The following is a 24,817-nucleotide window of genomic DNA, read 5'->3' on the forward strand; positions in this document are numbered from 1 at the left end:
AAATTACAAAACTCTCTTGTGTGGGTGCCGGTCTACGCAAACGCATACCGCCGGCCCGCCACATAATTTGGTGTCAGCTTTGTGGGATATCTTGAACAACCTAGGATATCTTGAACATCTCTAGGATATCTTGAACAACCTAGGATATCGTGAACTTTTTGCACAGCCTTAGGATATCAGGAATAATTGTGACATCGTAAACTTTGATACCAGTTTAAGTTATTTAAGTGAACTGTGTTTTGTGCATGTGCATTTTGCATGTGTGATATTTATTGTGTGCTGAAAGTTTTTCCATCTGTTTAACTTTCATTCCATCCTCCTTGGCGGAAGCGAAAAAGGGAAAAGGACGCTTTTGTTGTTTGACTGGCCATCAATCAGCAAAACATCCTGCTCACTGTATCGTGACGCCAAACGCACGTTAGTGATTTCAGTTCATTAGTGTTTAAATAAGTGCAGTGCATCTTAGTGTTGAAATTAGGCATTTAAAGCCCCATACAGGTGAATAAACTCATCGTGAATTTAGATTTAGTTAGGTTAAGTGAGAAATTCCTCTCAGAAATCACTATTGCTCAAACCTTCGAGATTTCGCAAATCTAAGAGGTTCATTCATTTATTTAATTTGTTGTTTTCACGTAGAAACGTAATTTGAATTTTTAATCATGGCAGAAGCTGACGGAAGTAACGTACAGCCAGAATATGTTAAAGTTTCTCAGGCAATTCAAGTTATTGCAGAACCATTTACAGGAGATCGTTCTAAGTTCAGGCAATTTATTGATAGTTGTGAAATTGCTCAAGGGTTAGTTAACCCCCGTGATAAGTCTGTATTATTGAAGTTTATTAAGTCGAAAATTTTAGGAGAACCTAGAAATCGTATTTTAGTTAGATTGAACGTAGATACTTGGGAAGCAGTTAAGACAATTTTAGAAGAGAATTATGCTACACATAGATCTATTGATTATTATGCTTGTTTATTGTTTTCTGCCAGGCAAGGCAAAAATGAGGGTATTAGCTCATGGGCTAGCAAATTAGATACAATTCGAGCTGATCTGAAAGCTGCTGCTTCGAAAATATGTCGTGAAACTGAAAGAGCTGGTGCTCATTCACTTATTGATCATTTGACAAAAGCATCTTTTGTCCAGGGAATTAGCGATCCCCGCATTCAAACAGTAATTCGTGGTAAAAGTACAGAAGATGATAGTTTCGCTCAATTGGTAGATTTCGCTCTAGTTGAAGAATCGCACATATTGTCTCAGAGACGAAAGCCATTAGATTCTAAGAATGAAGATAGGGCAAATTCTTCAAATCATAATCACAAGTCAGAGAAGAAAGGAAATAGGAAATTTTCCCAGAAAAAGCATTCTGAAAGTAAATCTAGAGATTCTCATAACTCTTCTCATTCCCGTAAGGATAGTAGAAATTTTAAGAAAAAGGTTCATTGTTTAGAAGATTGTGATCATTCAGTAGACTCGCATGAAGAACCGCATGATAAACATTGTAGTGAAAATAGTGACAAATTTGAGGATTCCAATTCTTGTTGTGTTTTACGTTGTACACACTCCTATCATTGTCGTGAAAAGCGTAACCATACTTGTGCGAAGAAGCGTATCCATGTTTGTACCCGAAAGAACACAAGTTCTCCGCGTTGTTCTCATCACCGCCAAACGCGCAGTCCCTCTCCGCGTAGTTCTCGTTGCCGCAAAACGCGAAGCCGTTCCCCGCGTCGCATTCAGCGTCGCCCAGCGCGAGATCCTTCTCCGCGCCGTTTTCAATGTCATCGCCCAGCGTGTGCTCATTCTCCGCGTCGCACTCAGCGTCGCCGAACGCATAGTCATTCTCCGCGTCGCACTCAGCAACGCCCAGCGCGTAGTCCTTCGCCGCGTCGCCCAGTGTATGTGTATCCTCAGCGCCGTACACCGCGCAAACTTTCTCCGCGACCAAAACCGAATAATGTCTCACCGCGTCGTCATCCCGTCGTTGACACGCATGATTGTGAATTGAAAGAGAAATGCCGTGCTGACCACAGCACCAAGCCAAAATCTTGTAGCAAGAATAAGTCTTTATGTTGTTTATCGAGACACAACTCCTCCAGAGTTAAATTAGAGAAACGTTTTGATAGTAATAGAAATCAGAATGATAATGTTAAGAAGATTTTCCTTTGTTCCACTGAACAAACGAGTAAAAATTGTACGAAGGTGTCCCCACCTCAGAAACCTGATCGAAATTCTGTTAAGTCTGATACAATTGGACGTTACGCCCAATTATGCGAATGTTCCACTAAGAGTATAATTGATGAAAAGGGTAAAATTAAAGTACGAATGATGGATTTAAATAAGAATTACGAAATGTTATTAGATTCAGGCTCAGATCTATCGCTTATTAAGTATAGCCATTTACGTGAGTCAATGTTGAGAAAGATACATAGATGTGACTCCACTCCAGTGCATGGATTCAATAATTTTCATGCCCATACTTTAGGTACATTAGATCTTAAATTAGAAATAGGCAAGAATAGAGTGACTCATACTTTTCATGTAATGCGTAGTGATTTATTACCTCCTAATGTAGCAGGTATAATAGGCAGAGATTTTCTTCTTGAACATCATTGTGTAATTTCGTATGACGGACAAGCTGAATTGAAAATTGATGTAGGAACTAAAGTAAAGATCCCAGCACGTACCGAAAAGCTAATTGAAGTTAAGACTGAAAATAATGGGATAGGATTTTTGTCCAAACGTACTTTGGCAGACGGTGTATTCCTGCCAGACGCTATAGTTAAAGCATCCGATAACAAATGTGTAACTAGCATTTTGAATTTGACTGAAAATGAGGTAGACGTTCAAATTCCTCCAATCTCTTTAGATTTTGAACCACTTCTTGATATGACAAAATCTCATAGTGTTTATGCATTGAGCAAATCTGACAATGCAAGTCAAACTAAAGGGTTAAAATCGCGTTTAGAATTACTTAGGCAGAACTTGCGATTAGACCATTTGAATCCAGAAGAGAAAGCGTTAATACTGTCGCATTGTGAAGAATATCATGATTTATTTTATTTAGAGGGAGACAAACTCTCCTATACTGATGTGATTGAACATAACATCCCCATTCATCCCGACAAACGAGGCACAGTCGTGACTCAGAAACCGTACCGTATTCCCGAGGTACATAAGGCAGAAGTACAAAACCAAATCGATAAGATGTTAGATGAAGGTATAATTTCCCCAAGCAAGAGTCCTTGGAATTTTCCGATATTAATAGTGCCGAAAAAGATGGATGCATCAGGCAAACCTAAGATTCGTATATGTTTAGATTTTCGTAGGCTTAATCAGATTACTATTGGAGATAGCTTTCCTTTACCGAATATTACAGAAATACTGGATCAGTTAGGGCAATCGAAATACTTTACGACCTTGGATTTAGCCAGTTCGTACCAACAGATTAGAATTAAACCTGAAGACCGTAGTAAGACCGCCTTCAGTACACCATATGGTCATTACGAGTATAATCGCATGAGCTTTGGATTATGCGGTGCCCCCGCAACATTTCAGAGAATGATGAATATTGTTCTATCCGGATTGCAAGGATTAAAGTGTTTTTCGTATTTAGACGATTGTTGTATCTATAGTAGAGACTTAAAGGACCATATGTCAAGATTGAAACTTGTATTTGATAGGTTTCGAACCTACAACCTCAAACTTCAGCCTGATAAGTGTGAATTTCTTAGAAAAGAAGTAACATATTTAGGACATCAAATAACAGATCAAGGTCTGAAGCCAGACCCTCGCTTAATTGAGAAAGTGTTACATTTTCCGCATCCGAAAAATGTCAAGCAATTGCGTGGATTTTTAGGATTAAGTTCTTATTACCGTAGATTTATTGAAGGCTATAGCAATATAGCCAAACCTCTCACTCTTTTGTTAAAGAAAGATGTTCCATTCAAGTGGGAAACCAAACAAGAACTAGCGTTCCAAACTTTGAAGGAAAAATTGACATCACCACCTCTCCTTCAATATCCTGACATGAGCCGTCCCTTTATTATTACCTGTGACGCTTCAGAAGTCGCAATTGGAGCTATCTTGTCTCAGGGCCAAATTGGTCAAGACAAACCAATCGCTTACGCTAGTCGTACACTAAATAATGCTGAAAGAAATTACTCCACAACCGAACGTGAATTACTTGCGATAGTTTGGGCTGCCAAACTATTCCGCCCATACATCTTTGGAAAGGAAACAACCTTTGTGACTGATCATAAACCTTTGCTTTGGGTGTTTAGTGTAAAAGATCCTAGTAGTAGACTTTTAAGATGGAGAATTAAGTTAGAAGAATATAATTATAAGATTGTTTATAAAGCAGGTGTCCGTAATACCAATGCTGATGCATTGAGTCGTATTGCATATTTAGACCCCGATTCAGAAGGTCAACCTTCTACCCTTGACGAAGAAACAAAGAGTAGGATTTTGGAAGAGTTTCACAACCTTCCTACCGGTGGACACCAAGGTATTCATCGAACTATAGCTAAAATCAAAGCGTACTTAGAATTGAACAATATCGATCCGAAATCTTGGAAAAGACTAAACACCGATGTCGAAGAATACATAAAGAAATGTGAGTCGTGTCAAAAGAACAAACTCACCCAACCTAATGTCAAACTTCCCATGGTTTTGACCACCACTCCTGATGTAGTATTTGAGAAATGTGCTTTAGATCTTGTAGGGCCGTTTCCTGAGAGTTCTCTCGGAAACAAATACATCTTAACATGCCAAGATGAATTATCGAAATATTTAGTGACCATCCCCCTACAGCAACAAGATGCAGAAACCGTAGCTGAAGCATTTGTGACGAAATTTGTTTGTGTTTTCGGTATACCTCAAACCATTTTAACCGATCAAGGTACTAATTTTATGAGCGATACCTTTAAGAAAATGTGTCGCATGTTCCAGATTAGGAAACTACATACTAGTGCATTCCACCCTCAAGCTAACTTCGTTGAAAGAGTTCATAGATCTCTTGCTGAGTATCTGAGGCATTATGTGTCTAAAAACCAACTGGACTGGGACGTCTGGTTGCCATACGCTGCTTTTGCTTACAATACAACTCCGCATTCAGTAACTAACTGTACTCCACACGAGTTGATGTTTGGCCGGATGGCTAACATCCCTGGTATATTACAGAAACAAACTACCGACATTAATTACGCGTATGATGATTACATCAAAACCCTAAAGCAAAAGCTTCAGAACAGTTACGAGTTAGCTAGATCAAAACTGAAACAAGCTAAGGTTAAAAACAAAGAACAATATGATAAGACCGCCTCTCATAAAGAACAATTGTTTAAAGCAGGTGATCAAGTGTTACTTAAAGATGAATCTGTTAGAAGAGGACGATCCAAAAAATTGGGTTCACAGTGGATCGGTCCATACAAAGTAGTTAAAGTTAAAGGTGTTAATTGTACTATTGCTAATCGAAGAAAAACATTTGTAGTTCATGCTAATAGGTTAAAGTTATATTATTAGTAGATAATATTAGTAGACTTTATTAGTAGGTAGTGTAGTTTCCATTTTTGTTCGCAGCCATCATGAGACATCCTCTCTCCTTGTCTGCTTGCTTGATTATATATATATAAAAAAAACTTTTGGTTATATGTTCTGGGTATTCTCATCTAGAACTTTAATTAAGTGTAAACACCCGAAAACTCCACAAGGTTGAGCAAAACAAAAAAATATATACATGGTGAAAAACCAAAGAGGAATATTTAATTAACTTCATACATTTAATTTGGTTGTTTGAAATCTAAAAATTCTAATTTTGGTATTTCAGATGTTAATTATCAATGACTCTTATTTAATTATTTACGATAATTAAATCAGATGTCATTTCATATGTTAGTTATTATCAAATAGTCTTTTGAAAACTATTCATGACACTGTGTTGTCTATTAAACGTAGTCAATACTTGTAGTCAGACATTTATGAAATTCCATGTTATACATTAATAAAAACATCTAGATCCATTGTTTTCATCAATCAAAAAATTCTTGGTTATGTTATTAGTTTACCTTTGACTGATGGTTTAAGATTTAATATGTATAAATTAATTCCATTTCCAACTGAGCTTAAAGACAATAAGTATTTCTTTATACAGCCTCAAAATCCGTATTTGATTATTGAAGTATCGAAACAATATTATGGTAAAATTGATGAACATATGTTTAATACTTGTAAGAAATTAACTTTAGATAAAAACTGTAAAGCTTATGATCCAAATTCCTTAATCAGTTCTCAGGAAATATATGTAAGTAACAATACAAGTAAAGATTTGCTGCCACTACTAAATGATAGCATTGATTGTTGTATATTCTCAAACTCAAAGATCAATATTAAGAATATGGAATTTACTTTGCCATTAAATCATATCATACACAAAGTTACAGATTTACAATATGCCAGCCATCGTGTTGAGGATGTTGAAAAATTAATTAATGAACAAGAATGGCAGATAAGACAAAGTAATCATGTATTTTCTTATTCTATTTTGACTTATATAATCATGTTTACTATTTTGATATTTCTTTGTGTGTATTGTAGTTTTAAGTTTAATTGTTGTAGACATAGGAATAAATGGTGTAATTCAGACTGTATCAGAACCATATGTTTTAAGCCAACAATCATTGCAGGTGTACAATCAAATAGTCCAGCTCTTAATGCTACTTATCGAGCTGCTTCTGGTGAAATAACTTTTAACGAGGAATCACAAGATGATGATTCACCTCATCTCAATCAGAGAGTTACTAGGTCTAGGAACTATCGTTAAAATTTAATTTTGGAATTTTTTTTTCAAATTTTGATTGTAGTTAGTACGAAAAATTTTTTGCCTTACAGTTAAAATTTAAATTTTGCCTTCCAGTTAAAATTTTTCTTTCCCTAGGAGGAAGGACTGTAGTGGAACCGCAAATTCGTCATTTCTTTTTGCGAATAAATATTCTTTTTTTTTCATTTTTTAAAACCTGCAACAGAATTCGTATTCATTTACTTCTTTAAAAATACAAATTCGTGTTGAGTGTTCTTTTTTTCCCTAGCTGGAAACCAGACATTCTGTCTGCCTTCACGAGTTCCCCCTGTCTGACCTGTAGGTCAACAGCAGTTAAGATAAACATCCTCCCCTTCTGGTTCGATACAGAAGCTTGGTTCTTTTTCTATATTTATGTAGTCTTTTAACAAGTTAGATTATTATTATTATTATTATTATTATTATTAGTGGTAGAATACTGTTAAGGAAATCCATATAGATTGTGTATCTTTTTAAATGTCATTTTTGCTTCTAAAAGGAAGATTCTTTTTCGTTCTTCGAAGCATTAAATATATATGTATGTCTTTGGTCTAAAACAAGTAAGATAAACTGTCGAAGGGTCTTGAGTTCATTGTGTATAAAACCTTTCAAGTTTATTACTTGAAATCTTTTATGTTTTAATATATGTTTATAGTATAAGATACTATTTGTACAATTCTCTGTAATATCTCGATGTAACCTCATTCTTCCAGAGAAAGGGGCTCACACACATAAATTCAAGGACTACACATCACATGCACACGCATGCGCACACACACAATCTTATCTTTTGCCTGGTTCCGCCCAAGGCACCTTGTTCTAGCCAATCTAGATGTTAATGGCATGGCTCGTTCCAATAGCTAGCGTCTCCGCCCCTCAGAGTGGAACTCTTCCGAGCTCCTTGTGCACCCGAACCGTGTGCAAAGCCAATAATCTTTCTTTTCAGGATACGGGTCCCCTTCGGGCTCCGCCTTAGGTACTTTTTAGATCTCCACGCATGCTCAACCTCTGACCTTACGGTCCTAGTGCAACGTTTGCACACGTTACTATTTTGCACACAGACCGTAAATTGGTGCCGTTTGCACCTCCGACCGAGGCCCTTAAAAACGCGTGTTTTGGCCTCTCTCGTCGGACAACGTCCCTCTCCTGAACCCCTCAGAGACGTGCAGGCTACGAGGAGTACGCAATTCGTTAGGCACGTTTCAGTTCAGGAACTTATCACGAAGAAGTCTCTAGTTGTCCATCCCTCTGCCTTCAAACCTCTCTGCCTCTACGGAGGCCTGCCTACTCATTCTATTGGTTACCTACCTCACTACCTTGGTTTACCCAGTACTTGGCAATCTGTTTCCGAAAGCTCGATGGCTCAGCCAGGGTTCTCCCATAATTGCTGGTCGGCTTAGGAAACTGACGGTCAAAGTACTACCCTACCTAATCCTCACAGTAACTTGGCAATCTGTTTCTGAAAGCAAGATGGCTCAGCCAGGGTTCTCCCATAATTGCTGGTCTGCTTAGGAAACTGACGGCTAAAGTTACCTCCTTCCGAACTTGGCAATCTACTTCCGAAAGCTTCGCTTCAGCCCGGACTCGCTCCAGAAACTGCTGGCAAGCTTAGGAAAGTTGACGGCTAAAGTTCTGTCGCACCCCTATTTGATGTGTGTTTTGACAGACTCTAAGTTTATTGCTTAGCTGGCCTAAAACGCACCGGTAGATCAAATAGTTACTCCTTGTTTGATGTCTGTTCGCAGACCGGTAGATCAAACGGTAAACCCTTACACCTTCCTTGTTTGATGTCTGTTCGCAGACCGGTAGATCAAACGGTAACCTTAATTCCTTCTGGTAACCAACTTTGTTCAGACGGTAACCTTTACACCTACCCTGTTTGATGTCTGTTCGCAGACCGGTAGATCAAACGGTAACCTGTTCCTAACCTCTGGTAGCCTACCCTATTTGATGTCTGTTCGCAGACCGGTAGATCAAATAGTATACCTCTTACCTACCTACCCACTAGGACTGATTCGTGCCCTCCCAGTCTAGTGCAGTTTTGTTTTATTTGTGAAAAGTGCTACAGTCAAGTTTGTTTGTTTATCAGTGATTTTAGTGAGTTATTTTTACTACCTATTGGAACGTCGCCACGTAAGTTAAAACTCTTTTATATAAATAGACACAGTACTTACACTGTCGCCCCGGCTCTGGTTCTTGTAATTTGTTTAGAGCCAATAAACTGCAGGCTTACTGCAAGGAACATATTTCTCGAGTTTTGTTTCAAGAGATATCCCAAAGGATTGTTTGGTTATCAAACCTTAATCAGGATAACGATTCTATTGTTTCCATTAGAAGATAAGTCTTGGCCACGGCCAACGCTACCGTGTAATACTAAGATTCTTCGAACTGTTTTGTTAGCTGAGTTCCTGTTTCCAGTATAACTTTACCGCTCGAGTTATAGTTGGTGTTTTGCAGAAACTTTGGTTGACTAAATAGAAGTATTTTGGTAAATTACAAAACTCTCTTGTGTGGGTGCCGGTCTACGCAAACGCATACCGCCGGCCCGCCACACTATCATGTATCTACTATGGCTTGCGAAGTTTGCTTGATCTCGGTAGATCCGTTCTCGAAATATCACGACAAATGTTATCTTTAATGAATCTACTGTATCTAAGAAACTACAGCTTTTTGGACAAATTCCTGCTAGTTACATTAGTTTTTCAAGGTGTCCTATCAGTCTACCAAGTTTCATCAAAATCGGTTGTTGTGGCCCAGACACCTTATGGATTTGTCACAGGCCCTTTCCACGATTATGCACCTAGGCTAAGAAAGACGGGGATAATGAGATGGATGATAATGGTGGACTTAGCCATGGTATCGATTTCATACAATTTCGGCCTCGTCTCGATTGACAAATAAATAGCTGTTCGATCTTCCTCTCGTCTCGAGTTGAAAACTCCGCCTTGTTCTCAGCTTTCGATTTTTTTTATGCCCACGATAATGCAAGAAAGATAAGGAAGACGGCGATGATGAGATGGGTAATAAATGTGAAATGAAGGAAGCTGAAAGAAACGGAAGAGCGACGAAAATGAAATGAAGTCTTTGAGTTTTACATCCCACGGTTATGCCGGCTAGGCTAAAGGAGACGTTATTGTGAGAAATGAGTGAAATGGTGGAATGAAGTAAGTGGGAGGAAACGGGAGAATCCCGAGGAAACCCACGCACACGGTGTTTGTCCACCACGAAGTTTCCTTGACGGGAGTCGGGATCGAACCAGGGACCTTATGCACCAGAGTTAATGCTCTACCACTGACCCACCGCGGCTCACAGAAGGAAAAACGAGAATACCCACGTACACGTTCTTTGTTCATTACAAATCTCACTTGGCGGGAGCTGTGATCGGACAGGGACTCCACGCACCAGAGATAAACGTGCTAACACTCGGCCGCCGGTCCCTTCCGTTCTTGGCCTCGTCTCGATCAACAGATACTTGTGTCCAACTTGATCTCGAGGGCAAAGTTTCGATCGGATTCCACTTTAAGCTGTAAACTAACATCTTACCTAATTGAGAGGGACGTCCAATTAAACAAACTAATCGACCCCCACACGTCAATATCCCTTGTACTCGAAATTGCAAGCCTGTCTACATATTATAGTGTATATCATTGGGATACACAGAATTTTCTGAAGGGTTCGTGCATACATCCAATTCATATCAATATTTAAAATAATAATAATAATAATAATAATAATAATAATAATAATAATAATAATAATAATAATAATAATAATAACACTAATAGCACTTAAACGTGTGTTATTAGTATGCATATATGATCTACTGTACGTCAGCATTTTTACACAATAAATTTTGATTCGAAACGTCTCCATCCTTTTAAAGTAATTCAAGACAGATTCGTCCTTCTGAACGAATATTTCTTTCGAAGCAATTTTAAAAATTAGTAGTTTATGCTTTCTGGAAATACTGAAGACGAGAAGAGCCATTTCACGAGCTGTGTCGTGTCTCGTCTCAAATTCTAGAAAGTATTTATCATATAGTCTTTGAGACGAGACAATAGTTTCTATTCAAAAAAGTCATTATAGTAAAGGAGAGAATAATTAATTTCCGAACGAAGAAATTCATCCACAGGCCCATGGGTTATTCAGTTCATTAGAGAAAGTCATTCGTTTTTTTTTCTACTATTCCCTAAAGTTATTAGATATCTGTTCAAATTAATTTCAAAGAAACACATTGATTGTGTTATAATAAATGTCTGTTAAGTTTTTTTTCTTTTTTTTTCCATCCACTAGAAAGAATGTATCATCTCATCTATATTTGTAAAATATGTGACCACACACTATCAGATGTGTGCTCGATACCACTAGCGCATACTTTCACTTCTTTGTGCACTATTGGATTGCACCATTCGCGGGAATTTGACTGCAATTGGATCAAGTTAAAGAGTATAATTTTGGAAACCTTGCATTCAGAAGTAACAGCTGATAGTTTTGTTTCCTTGTTTTTCTTTTATTCTGTTTTGCTTTATGCGAGAAAAAATAAAACTACATTGTGGCGCAAACATTCAAATCATAAAAGTATGGCAGCTTCATGACGTTTTGAGGGAACAATCTCTCTCTCTCTCTTTCTCTTTCTTTCTTTCTTTCTCTCTCTCTTCTCTCTTTCTCTCTCTCTCTCTCTCTCTCTCTCTCTCTCTCTCTTAGCTCACTCGCTTGACACGAATATTTTGTAATTATGGATATATGAGCACCTGTTTGTCTATAAACTCTTTAATATTTTCGCTCTGTAGCCCTTGGTTGAACATTACAAATTCTTGTCTCATCTGGAACATTCGCTATCCTGCAGTAAAAGACCTCCCGGCTATACCTGTAGATGATAAAGGATTACATTTGAAGATCTGTCACACCTCAGGAATGCTTGGTATTTAGTTGCGGTGTGTTTACATGCTACAAAGCTATGATATGATTTATTGCTATCGTATGGAACTGAAACTTTTATAGTGTTGTCATACATATCCCACCATTGACAGTCACACGAATACAGTAGTTTTATTTATTTGTTATTATTTTTGTAAGTTTGCAAAGATGACAAATATTATGAATGTGTTTGACCTTAATTACCTGCTGCTGGTAGCGAGTAACATAATATTAATATTATTTTCTCCTTTAATTGTGGTAAGGGATACGATTGTTGTTATTTGTTGCTTTGATTGTGGTAAGAAGTTCTAGATGATAATCGCTGTTATTTCCTTTGATAAAGATTCGATTTTAAGTTTAACGTCCCGTTCAGCAGCGAGGCTATATGAGACGTGGACCTACTGATCAACTTGGAATCCGAACCACATGAGCTCCTGCCGGGAATTGAACCCGGGTCTCCCACGCCATAGGCTCGTACGTTTGAGACGATGATAGTTATTACAGTTTCCCTGACATTTATAAGGAGCTGGAGATAAGCGCTGATGTTCCTTTTATTGTGGTAAGAAACTAGAGATGATTCTTCCTACGGATTCAAGTTCGTGGAGCTAAAGGGTTAGAAACGATCGTTCCTATTGTTACCCTCAATAGTGATAAGGATTGGTGATAATCATTGCTATTGTTTTCAGTATTTCGGTGGTAAGATATTGGAGATGATTGTTGTTTTAGCTTCCTTTGGTGGTGATAGCATGCTTTGATTGTGATAAATGATTCAGAGATGATCGTTACTTTTACTGTTCTGTTTCATTCTTAGTCATTTACAACGGAGAGGCGTCTCTGATGAAGAAGGGAGAGCTCTTTTGTTTATAGACAGAAAAAAATACCTATTCATTCATTATAAGCATCTTCTAGCACAGCATCAATATGCTAAGTAAATTTCGTTGTGATTTTATAGAAATATATCTCTCCCTTATGTATATTCTTTTGCCTTAGGGTACAGTGAAGAATATACTTACTTATATATATTGTGTCATTGCTTTCGATGCGGCAATTTGACGATTGCTGTTTTCTTTTTTCTCCTTTTTACCACAAAAGATTGCATTTGTTGGAAGAACATGCTTTGCTCTTTAGAGTTAGACTGCAACAGAGAAGTATTACAGAACGTATAAAGGAAACAAAATTTTCTTTCCCACTTTCAATATGCTCATTTCTCTTAAGCCGTTTCCTTCTAAGCTACACTACTTGCTTCTTCTCGTTTCGTTTCTCCGGAGGAAATTTAGTCGTAGAAACACAGACTGTTATGTGCTCTTCATTTCCATGGAGAAGAGAAGGCAGTAGAGCACGTGGGGATATCTGACGTCACAGCCTCGTCTTGATTCATGTTTTTCCTCATGGTACCCCTGGGACTCGTTTCCATGTCAAGCCTGGTCGGTGTGGGGAGTCCTGACCTGCAGTTCTCGCAACTTTAACAGTAAGACCACTTCAGCTCTTACTGAAGTTACAAAGAGACCCATACACACAGTAGATTCCGCCTGGAATTGAAATGAAACCTTATGATCTAACTTGCACTCGGCATTCACATTAAGGCTCTCGTTATTTACTTTGCGATAAAAGTCTATTTACTTAACGGAGGAAGAAGATGAAGAGAAGAGAGAAATTGTAAAATATTACATTTAGTTCACTGGGTCATGTCAGGCTTTTGAGATCTGACTTTGGCCCTTTCTTTACTTCAATTACACGTTAATAAATTCATTTGAATTACAGTTCTAAACACTTTCTTTTTACGTCTGAATTTCAAAAAGAGTCACGTATTCTCTGTTTGCAAAATAAAAGCTAAAGGCAATATACAAATTCCTTTTTCTATTTATTTAAGTATTTCCTTAAAACAACGTAGGTGGAGCGGAGCTCTATTTTCACGAGGATTTGATTCTCAAATTGAAATGATTTGCAGCATATTATGTTAACGCGTCTCTAAAGATTACTCTATATTATTTATCAATGTACACAACATTTTTAACTACGTGGCGTATGACTTACCCAGCTACATAAATGACACTAATGCAAGTTTCAAAATAGTAATCATAACATGAAGAAATTATAAATTTTGATTTTGATGGAGGGGGGGGGGCACAACTTAAATATTAACCATAGACGTAAGACAATAAAACTTAAAACGTTCTTTTCCATAGTTGCTAAAGCCAAATCCTACTTATTCGAAAGTCAACACGCTCAAGACTAATGCATGCACTCTAAGTCAATACGGTCGCAGATCATAGAAGGCATGGAAATATAAAGCATGGCGTTTACATGAAATATCCTTACATATGCAGTAGAATCAGGAAAGCATTCACGAAACAAGTTGGTTAAAAGCCCTTGTTCCGACTGTATTTTGTTGTTCGTAATTGATGAACACATCAAAAAAATTACATATATGTTCTGATAATGTAAATAGACACTAACAAATGTATATGGAAATTTCAACACAGGCCCATAGTCAGGGATATTAGAGGAAGCAGTGCTCGCTCTAAACAGGGGCGTACTCACGAGGTCCACCAGGTCCGGAACCCTCTCCAAAACTTTCTAACTCAATATGTATTTGTGCACTCTCTCAGTAAAACTATACTTGCTTAACAGGGCTATGATTGATGTAGCATGAAAATTTGACCTTATACTTCATCTGTACTCTTTCTCTTGTATCAAAAATCTAGTTGTATCTTTTTTTTTTTTTAAAATTTTTGGTGGAAGTATTTTACTATTACTTACTTTCTTTTCAGGTCCACTTAATACTACGTAGATGTAATGGCTTGTAGCATTGAACCACATCAAAGTTTGGACTTCTCCCAACAAAAATTTCTGGGTGGACGCCTGGATCTAAATTATTTTTTTGCCCTCCCTACAAAGAAAACATAGTTGAGAATTTGAAAACTGACTAAAAAATATATATTAATTTCTTGCAATCTTATTTACCAAATTAAATTGAATACAGTGCATTTTACTCATTTACACGTAAAATAATATGCTTCTTGTTAGGTGAACCAAATATATCCCATAACATATAAAACTATGTAATTGAATTATGTACGTACCATCGCTTTTTTACTATTTGCACGTTAATGATGGACCTTCTTAGTCTTGAATTTCTGTACCATACATTTGTCAGTGTGGTAAAGCCACTTACATAAGTACCTTCACCCCTGACTGTTATAATTCCATTACCTGGGGTACCGGTAATTTGCAGTTGTGAGAACGCCTAGACAGATGCAACCCAACTTACACGTAACATTTCTCGGCACTGATAGCAGTTGGTAGCACTGAGTCAAGTCTTTATGCAAGTAAAGTTGTGTGTAGATGACGCACGAAACATTTCTCCATTCTGAGATGAATCTCTGTGGTTCAGAGCGTGTTGTTCAATGAACATTATATGTTAATCTCAATATTGATGTGTATGTAATGTATTATTTCATTATATACTGTATATCCAAAGAAATAGAAACACTGATCACACATGAATCAGAAAATGCTTGAAAGTAAACGAAAATATCAAATCTAGAACAACTGCTGGAAATAAGTTTGTAAATCACTGTCTCCATTGACAGACCTTCAATTCTCCTTATTCCAACATCTTTTTGTTTCTAGGGAAGAAATTATCTTGCTTGTCACACTGAGTATGGATTGAAATTGAAATTGAAACAGGAACACTTGAAAAAGTTTCAGCCTGGCCGTGATTCGAACTCGGGTCTACCGAATAGACGTTCAATGCGCTAACGACTCATCTACCGAGCCACTTAATCTTCCACCCAAGTTAATACCTAATTAAAATCGTTTCATGGAAAAATATAAACAAGATACTAATGCTTGTGTGAGTCTCTTAATGACTTACTTGATATTTCCTTGCTTAACTCAAAAACAAGTTATATAGACGTTCTCAATGAGGAAAATATCACGAAACGTTCTTCAAGTTGAAGCTACGTCATCGGTTGCAGGGATGGTAACGGTTTACATTATATTTCGTCTTTACCATAACTTCTAATTTCCAAAGAAGAAAATTAATTTCACAGAAATTAATTTCACATTCTTTAAATTATATCAAAACGTATAGAAATAGACAGTTCTATGTTTATGTTCCGTAACTACTAGTTTATTTTCTTATATTCATATGAGGAATTTGTCGCAAATTGAGCCGATGGCACTAGCCGAGTGACCTCGGGCATTCGGCTTCTGATCATGAGGTGCAATCCACTAGAAGTTCGAATTCATCTGAAGATCAAGGTCGGAATTTTAACTGTCCTCAGCTTTTCTGTGTTCGTGTCCCTGTAGTGTTTGGAATACGTCGAAATTACATGAGGTGCCAGTGACGAACAACATTCCGGTTGGGGCGATTTTTTTTTTAATGTTAAAGTAGAAAACTCCCATCGCAGCTACCTTTGTTCAAATCCCGTCGTGGCAATTATTATTTTTTCTGAATGGGAAGATAATGTTTACGTAGTTGGTATTGTAATTATGTTATTCCTTTATTATTATTATTATTATTATTATTATTATTATTATTATTATTATTATTATTATTATTATTATTATTATTATTATTAGTAAAAGTTTTTTTTTTTTATGTTTGTGACCCTATGTATGGTATATTCGACAGAAATAAAAGTGAATGTTTCGATGCATCACACATAAGCCCCTGAGCCCATCTTGTTCCTGTTTTTCTCACTGCTAGAACGTGACTCGGTTAAGGGTGTGATAATATCACTTTGCACCCAAACGTACCCATTTTTTCAGTGTTGCCGACGAATTGTAAATACAACGTGGCAGATGGTTTCTGTACCACTCGATGGATATCCATACAAACGTGGCATAAACAACATTCGTCACTAGAGAAAATATACTTGGGACATATTCCTCTCTCAACGAACCCAGTTTGTCAGTGTTGCCAACCAAGTATAAAAGTAAGAAATTGTAAAACAGGTTCCGTACGATGAGACATTTGTACACCAAGCTTGGCAGAAACATCACACGAACTATAGCAAAAAGATTGTGAGTGTGGCCGTCTCCCAACCATTCTAGGTTGTCAGTGTTGCCCACAAGTGTAAACATCGCAATGCTGAAAATGTCGTGAGTGCATTGAACGAATATATGACAAAAGTGATAGAAGCAGCATTGGACAATGGGAAACAAAGTTTGAGTGTTCCCATCTCCCAAGCACCTCAGTGTAGCGGATATAATTAGACTGTGGACCATACTAGGCTTGTAGTATGTTATAGTGAGCCCACAAGCACCCATGTTGTCAGTTATGTTTGCCAATGCGGTAGACTTCATGCGAGAATCTTGAATGTTCGCATTTCTTGGCTACACTGCCACACTGGGGTGCTTGGGAGACGGAGACATACACTAGGTTTTCCATTGCCCAATGCTGCTTCTGTCACTTTTGTCATATATTCTTTCAATGGCAGTCATGTCATTTTCAACATTGTGATGTTTACACTTGTTGGCAACACTGACAATCTGAATGGTTGGGAGAGGGCCACACTCCTAATCTTTTTGCTATAGTTCGTGTGATGTTTCTACCAAGCTTGGCGTATAAACGTCTCATCGTACGGAAACTGTTTTACAATTTCTTATTATTATACTTGGTTGGCAACACTGACAAATTGGGGTCCCTGGAATAGGAATATGTCCGAAGTAAATTTTTTCTAGTGTTTATGCCACGTTCTCATGGATATACATCGAGTAGAACAGAAACCATCTGCCACGTTTTATTTACAATTCGTTGGCAACACTGACAAAATGGGTACGTTTGGGTACAAAGTGAAATTATCAAACCCTTACCCGAGTCACGTTCTAGCAGTGAACCAAACAGGAACATGATGGGTTCAGGGCCTTTTATTTCTGTCGAATATACCATACATAGAGTCACAAACACCAAAAAAAAAAAAAGAAAAAGAAAAAAGGCTTCAAATAGGGTCAGTTTGCGGGTTTGCCCGTGATTCGAAAACGGTTTCGTACTTCTCATGGCAAGAGCTTACAGACGATGTATAGGTTTTCTCCAGGGACTTGGTCCCGGTATGGTATCATCCCTAGTCAGTGACAAGCAAAATCTTCTCTCCTCAAAAAAAAAAAAAAAAAAAAAAAAAAAGTTGGAATGAGGATAATTGGTGAAGATCTCTCGTTGGAGGTAATCATTTACAAACTTGTTTCCAGCAGTTGTTCTAGATTTGATATTTTCAGCTACTTTCAAGCATTTCCTGATTCATTCGTGGTCAGTATTTTTATTTCTCTAAACATACATTATATAAAGATATAATACATTACATACACAGTAATATTGAGATTAATATATGGTGTTCTTCGGAAAACACGATCCGAACCATAGAGATTCGTCTTAGAATGGAGAACTGTTTCGTTAGTCACCTACTTTACAATTTTACCTGCATAAACACCTGGATTAGGGCTACCAACTGCTATCAGTGCCGAGAAAAGTTACATCTGTAAGTTGGGTTGCATCCTTCTAGGCGTTCTCATAACTGCAAATAACCTGGGCCCCAAGTAATGGAATTAGAGCACTTAGTGGGGTGATACTTTTGTGGTTTGCTGTGCTTCGAAGAGGAAACATAGACACAAAAGTCAGTAAAACAAAGTCAGTAGTTTTTGTTCCAAAAATAAATAAATAAATAAATGTCCAAGATGCATCTCGCAGTGGGTGACCAATCACATAAAAAGTGAATGATATTCTACTAAAAGTTGAGTAATGTTAAATCATTCGGACAAAGCTGGCTGACAAGTGAGAGGTATGCTTTGTCCTTGGTTATATGCAACCCACATAATTTTGTTGAATTTGTGGTTATAGTGTACTTTAGGATAGTTTTTCCCATTAGGTATTACAGGATTTTTTTAAAAAGAATAATTAAGTCAGTTATTACTTATTGAAAAAAAAAATATGCATATAAACCTTCCTGTGAAATAGCTTATTTCATTAGCCAAAACCGCATTGAAATATGACCCACGGTTCTCGAGATAATCGTGTACAGTCATACATACATACATCCACACTTACATGTCAAACTGTGAAGCACTTCTATATAGAAGTCGGCTAATATATAGCGAACGTTTTGGTTCGAATTTCGAAGGAAAACTAGGTTTCATATATAAGACGATAACATATAAAAAATGAATTTTTCAATACTGTTTAATGCGTGTCGCTGGCCTTTAGAAAATATTAGTGGGTACGAGGGTGGTTAAAAAACTTTTAAAGCTAAAAACAATTGTGTTAAACTTCCTTGTATTTTTATATAGTTTGTTTCAGAAACATATAAAACATAAATAAATTAAATAGTTATTGTTATTACTTTTATTTATTTTCGAGCGACGGTGGGATAGAAGAAAAGATAGTCATCGTAAAAAAAGCGAATTCAAAATTTAAACGGACTTACACGTTTCATGACCTCTACCCCGAAAAGAGGATTTTTGGATGTGTGTTCGTCTGTCTGTTAATCGGTTTGCATTTGTCTCGATATAGATATGTTCACTCCTGTAGAGGTTATCGTTCAATGTATTGAAACCATTAAAAAACTAATGTTTTTTATAAAGTTCTCATGGATTTATATCGTTTTGTCTTCATACTTGCAAAACTCAAGGTAGTTTATTTAAGAGTAAAAATCGACCTTAAGAATTGCCTCAAAAATGGCTCGCTCTAACAATTTTTTTTTAGAAAATCCACAAGGACAGTCATTGTATGATTTATTTCCAGGCAATTTTCTCCAAAATGACTCGAGTGATGGCCATACTTTATTTAAAAAAAAAAAAAAACCTAGGTGAACCAAACTCAGAAGCTTGCTCCCGGTGTGCAAAGCTGTAGAACGGATTTCCTGTTGTCAAATCGAGCCTATCCCTAGACAAGCCAAGCTATAAAATATAACGATCTTAATTCTTAGGTGATGGTGTACTTGTCCACTGAATCTCGTTCAGATCCAACCAGTAGTTACCGAGAAATAAATTACCACTTACAAGGTGAGCCGAGCCTGTCCCTGACCCAGCTCAGCCATCAATGATTTTTATCCTCTCCCTAGACCATGAGCTCTTTGCCTATAAAAGTTGATTCATATCTCGTCAGCATTTACCAAAAGTAAAACATCACGTATACACAAACACACACAGACACACAAACAGAGAGAGAGAGAGAGAGAGAGAGAGCCCGTATGCTTACGCCGGAGCTAATAAATATTTCATTAATAAACTTATCACATTCCATAAATCAGGTCTCATAAAAATCTTGTCTCATGAAAGAACACATAGTTTTATTTGTAAACAATAACATACGCTGTTATTTACAAACAATAGACCTACCGCGTGCATAGACTACAAGCTATTACAGAAACAGACTATAAACCATCAGTGTTACCACTCATCACGTGATAAAAAAAAAAAAAAACATCAGTTCCACCTCTACACCAAAGCAGCTATAAAATTAAAAAAAACGCTACAGGGATCAGTCAGTCCTTAGCTGCTCAAGTCTTCTCTCCTAGTTTGCAGTTTAAATCTAAAAAAAAAAAAAAAAAAAACTAAACTAACCCAAGCCATTTAGCTTGCAGTGGAGCTCTAAGGCATTCCTTTCCTACTTGTTAGCTGGCACCAGAGTTCTGTTAAAAACTCTAACCTCTCTGTCAGCTTGCAGAGGAGTACTAAAGATCCTACCTCACTTCACTCAGCTTGCATTGGAGCTTTGTAAGGAATCTTTTCCTTGACCATTCTAGTCTTAGGATTCCTATTCAACCTAAACGTTAGAAAACTTCTATATTTGTTTTTGTAAAACCGTAACATACGTTCTTATACCTAGATGTTTTATAATAAAATTGGTATTTAGAAAAAAAAATCCCGTGTGTATTTGCACTACATTCTACCTGCATCACCAGAACTTTAAAATATCCACAAATTGTAATTTACTTTTAGGGTGAATTTTCTTCAAACGACATCTTAAGAAAAGCTTTATAATTGTGTTCGTATTTTACAAATAAATTTTTCAGCAGTAATATCAGCACAAGATGTTTTAATTTAAGAAATTTGAGAGAGAAAGTGTAGTGTAGTGGCTCGTACCTCTTATTTTAATAAAAGTAAACATAACTAGACCAATTATAGCTCAAATACAACCGATGTGTCTTTTACTTATACATTTCTGTCTCTTTTATAAGCACCTCTCTTTTGGTACAGACTATAATCATTTTCGAATAGAAAGTAAAATTTATTTTCATTTCTATGACCTTGCTAATGAAAGAGTATTAGAGTTAAGAATGTCTGAAGAAGAAATACTTCTTACAGCTTCTTGAAGATGTTTGCTTATTTATCAAATGAAAGTGGTGTAAGAATCACGAATAAAATAAACATAATGTTTGAAAGAAAGAAATAAAATAAAAAATATAAAATACTATATATATAGAATGTCATTAGACGTTCAGAACGCTGCAGTTCGTAATTAGAGTACAGAGTAAACAGAAACGAAAAAAAAAGAAAAACAGAAAAAAAGAAATGAATTACTTAAATGGTTTTGCATAATGAAAAAAAAAAAAAGACTTAGTCAGTACAACCGACAAGTACCTGAAACCAATTGATAGTTTAACAAGCATTAAACGTACAAACACTGATCACATTAATGAAGGGTAATAATACATCTCTTAAGAAGATCAGTAAATATTTGAGCATTTAAAATACAGAGATGAAGAGCGTGGACACTAAGAAATGTCTGTCTGATGTCTGCGGCTTTTAAGACATACTAACCAAGCAGTGTAAACACTTACCTACAACACATTAAGTCTACTTATTGCTAGGTTCAAGCTATAAAGTTTGAGCTACAATTTTGTTCTTCTCTTTTTTTTCTTTCCCCCCTCCCCTTTCCTGCTAATAATAGTTTACTGAGAAAGTTCAATTTAAAGAAGGTAAAGCTTAAATTGTAGAAGTCATATCAACTACAAGGAAGTTATTGCAATTCACTGTTATAGGGAAAATCATTCTACAGTACTTACGAAATAATTATCGGCGAGTTGTGTTTACATTTTGCAACAATTTAACTGTACATGAAACTGAAAATTGATCCAATTAAGGTAAAATACATGCTAATTCAGTATGTGATACGATTTCTATGCGTATTTTCATAGTTCAAGGTAATTCATTCAATCACCCAAGGAAATAATTATAAGATCCTTTTAGAATTTATTTTCTCTTTATCCCCTTGTTAGAACTCTTATTAGATCCACTGTTGATTCTCATTCTTATTCGAACTGCATTAATATATGTCACACTGAGTCTAAATCTGGGACGTAGCGGTCGATATCCTGAAATATTAAAAAAAAAGTCAATTATTCATAATTTTATTATTTAAATATTGTGCATACTCAAAAAAAAAGAAAGAAATAAAGAAAGAAAGAAATAAAAAGAAAGAAAGAAAGAAAATAAAGTAAGCAAAATTTTATTCCTGTTCTCAGGATCAACAATCAAAGACAAATCTTGGACAGAAAAAGTAAAAATCTAATGAACGACGATTTTTGTTTTTCTTTTTTTTATTGTGTGTATTTCACTTGTCATATCTTTTCAGGAGCACTTCGTGACAAGTTACCACTGTTTCCATAAGAGCTTATTTCCCTCAGCACTACGATGTAGTTAGTTTGGTCTGGCATTAGAGAGCTCAAACTGAAGTTTGTTTCTATTTGGAGACAGAACGTTTTTGCAGAAGGTAACGCTTGTTTTCACATCCCCAGAAACTAGTAAGGCAAACTTCATATTTACTTCAAAATATAACGCTATAGATGTTGCAAATTTGACAACATTCAAACGCTTCTAAAGAATAACTTTCAACTTTTCTTTCGTAATACCGTTTAATATTTGCCTCACGGAAGTTGATAGCCCACGGTTCTTTCTCTGAGCGTTGCTCCAAGTGTGTAATGATAGACGCCACATGTCTAATTCTGTTTTCTCTGGCTGAAGAAGCTGATGTATCTTGGAAATGTACACTTGTCGTTTGGATCCGGAGAAAGAACAAGTTTGCTCGAACTTGTCGATATTCTCACAAAAGGAACTACACATTCAATTAACGGTGACTAGGAAATTTGTAATATTTAAAAATAAATAACACTAATAGAGAAATAAAGTGAGAGAGAAGTGGATTTGGAGCAGATTAAAGAAAAACATTGACAAAGAACCCTACCACCGAAAAAGAGAAAAACATACCAGAAAATTACTTCTATTTCCAACGGGAATCAATATTTGACACATATAGTATTTTCTACTTTTGAACAGCTCATGTTTACACCCAAGGTAGAAAAAAGTGTAAACTTAAAAATCCTATCCTTACGTATAATGCTACTTTGTTAATAGATTGATTTATACATATTGCAATAAAATACATTTTGCATGAGTAGCATCACGAATTGTCACCAAGCCTAGTTAAAGTACTAATTGTCTTTTTTTTTTCGAGGAGAGGTGAGGTGGGTGATTGCTCTGGCTCTCTCTTGTTTTACCGTCACCCTCTCCTCTCTCTCTCTCTCTCTTCGCAAATTAGTTGCATACAAAGGATACTCTTTAAAACGTCTGTTGAACTGTACGTGAGAATAAAAGTAAATTGGTCACGCACCAGGGATTTCTGAGGAACACGCATGATCTATGGTACATTTGGAGTTGTTAAGATAAAGAATAGGCCCGGTGGGCAAATTAGTAAGAAGGAAAGAGCCAAGGCGGGCGACGTGCTAGCTTCAGCAGTCGTGGTACCTGTAGGTGGGCAAAGCTTGTTTCAACGGCCTCCTGCAACAATGCGCTCCAGCTTGGATTTCCTCGGGGAGTCAACTCATTAGGAAGTTTTATAAACGCATAATTGTTTATTGTATTCTCAACTCCAGAATTACAGCCGTTGTCCAGAAAATTTACAAGCTTGGGGATTCGTCTGCGAGGCAAATTTAACTCACTATGGTAAAAGACAGCAAGAAGAAATGAGGAATAATGTGAAACTACAAAGAAAAATTGTAGAGGAACTTATTATTATTATTATTATTATTATTATTATTATTATTATTATTATTATTATTATTATTATTATTATTATTATTATTATTATTATTATTATTATTATATTACTGACAAAAGCCTAATAAAATTACATGTAACTCTGTGGTTAATTTTCAATATTTTTCTTTTGCTAAGCCATAGTTTGTTTGATATGCCAAAGCGTTAATATCGCATTCTAATTTAGTAGTATACATTATAATTCCAAAATTAAAATGTTTGACTTCATAAAATCAAGATTATAATGCAACTCTTAGCGGGTCATGTTAATACCTTCGAATAGCCAAATGGATAGTGAACTTTCCTTTTACGCGAATTGTCCTGAGTACTATTCCCAGTCCAGCACAGAACTTTAGTTGTTAACGTTTAGTTGTTTAATATATTACGTATACATTTCCGTGAGCCAGAGGTGTCCCACCCTGCTCCCCCCCCCTTCTGGCGCCCATCGTCACGATAGCAGACCCGCAATTTGAATCCGAAACGAGACAGAGGTTTCGATTCAGAAGAAAATGCAATGGAAGAAACCCACAAGAGATTCAATTTGTCATTATTTTCTCCTACTTACAGGTTAAAAACAATTAGTTCTAAAGTTAATAAATAGTTTTATCGTTTTCGACTTCGCTTAAGTAGCCCTCTTGTTCTTTTTTTATGATATACACAGCAACACCTGGTTCAGCACGCACAATTTTGTAAACAATAAAAATTTGTAACGGTAGTATCCGTTTGCATTATATGTATCTATGTAATAGGGACTAGTAAATACAATGTAACTATCGACTATCGAAGTACATTACTACTCTAAAAAACAATCACTGATTCTTAGAATTAAGTTTACACTATATAGGTATTTGCTGCCTTTTAGTTCATTTTATGTAAGCTGGATTAAATTTAGAGGAAATATTTGTGTGAGTGGAACCTAATATGAAATTCGGCTTTTTATCTTTGCATGTCAAATTTTGGCCTTGTATCTAATATGTCCTGTTGATCATTTCATTATTCTGAAAATTCCTTATAATATATCAGAAATGTGTCCAAATAT

At 36.3% G+C, this 24,817-nt stretch overlaps 1 long non-coding RNA gene across 2 annotated transcripts in view; it reads right to left on the reverse strand.

Annotated features, from left to right (window-relative positions):
• Nucleotides 1-24,817, reverse strand: part of LOC145687703 (uncharacterized) — a 123,134-nt gene that overhangs the window by 37,393 nt on the left and 60,924 nt on the right. For both annotated transcript variants that reach the window (XR_014131717.1, XR_014131718.1), the window contains exons 3-4: nucleotides 21,750-22,058; nucleotides 14,503-14,632 (exon numbers count right to left, since the gene is read on the reverse strand). This is a non-coding gene — a long non-coding RNA (uncharacterized LOC145687703). The remainder of the gene's footprint in view (nucleotides 1-14,502; nucleotides 14,633-21,749; nucleotides 22,059-24,817) is intronic.

Source organism: Thermobia domestica, chromosome 6 (genome assembly GCF_964235325.1).
Source record: "Thermobia domestica chromosome 6, izTheDome1.hap1.1, whole genome shotgun sequence".
Classification (NCBI taxonomy): domain Eukaryota; kingdom Metazoa; phylum Arthropoda; class Insecta; order Zygentoma; family Lepismatidae; genus Thermobia; species Thermobia domestica.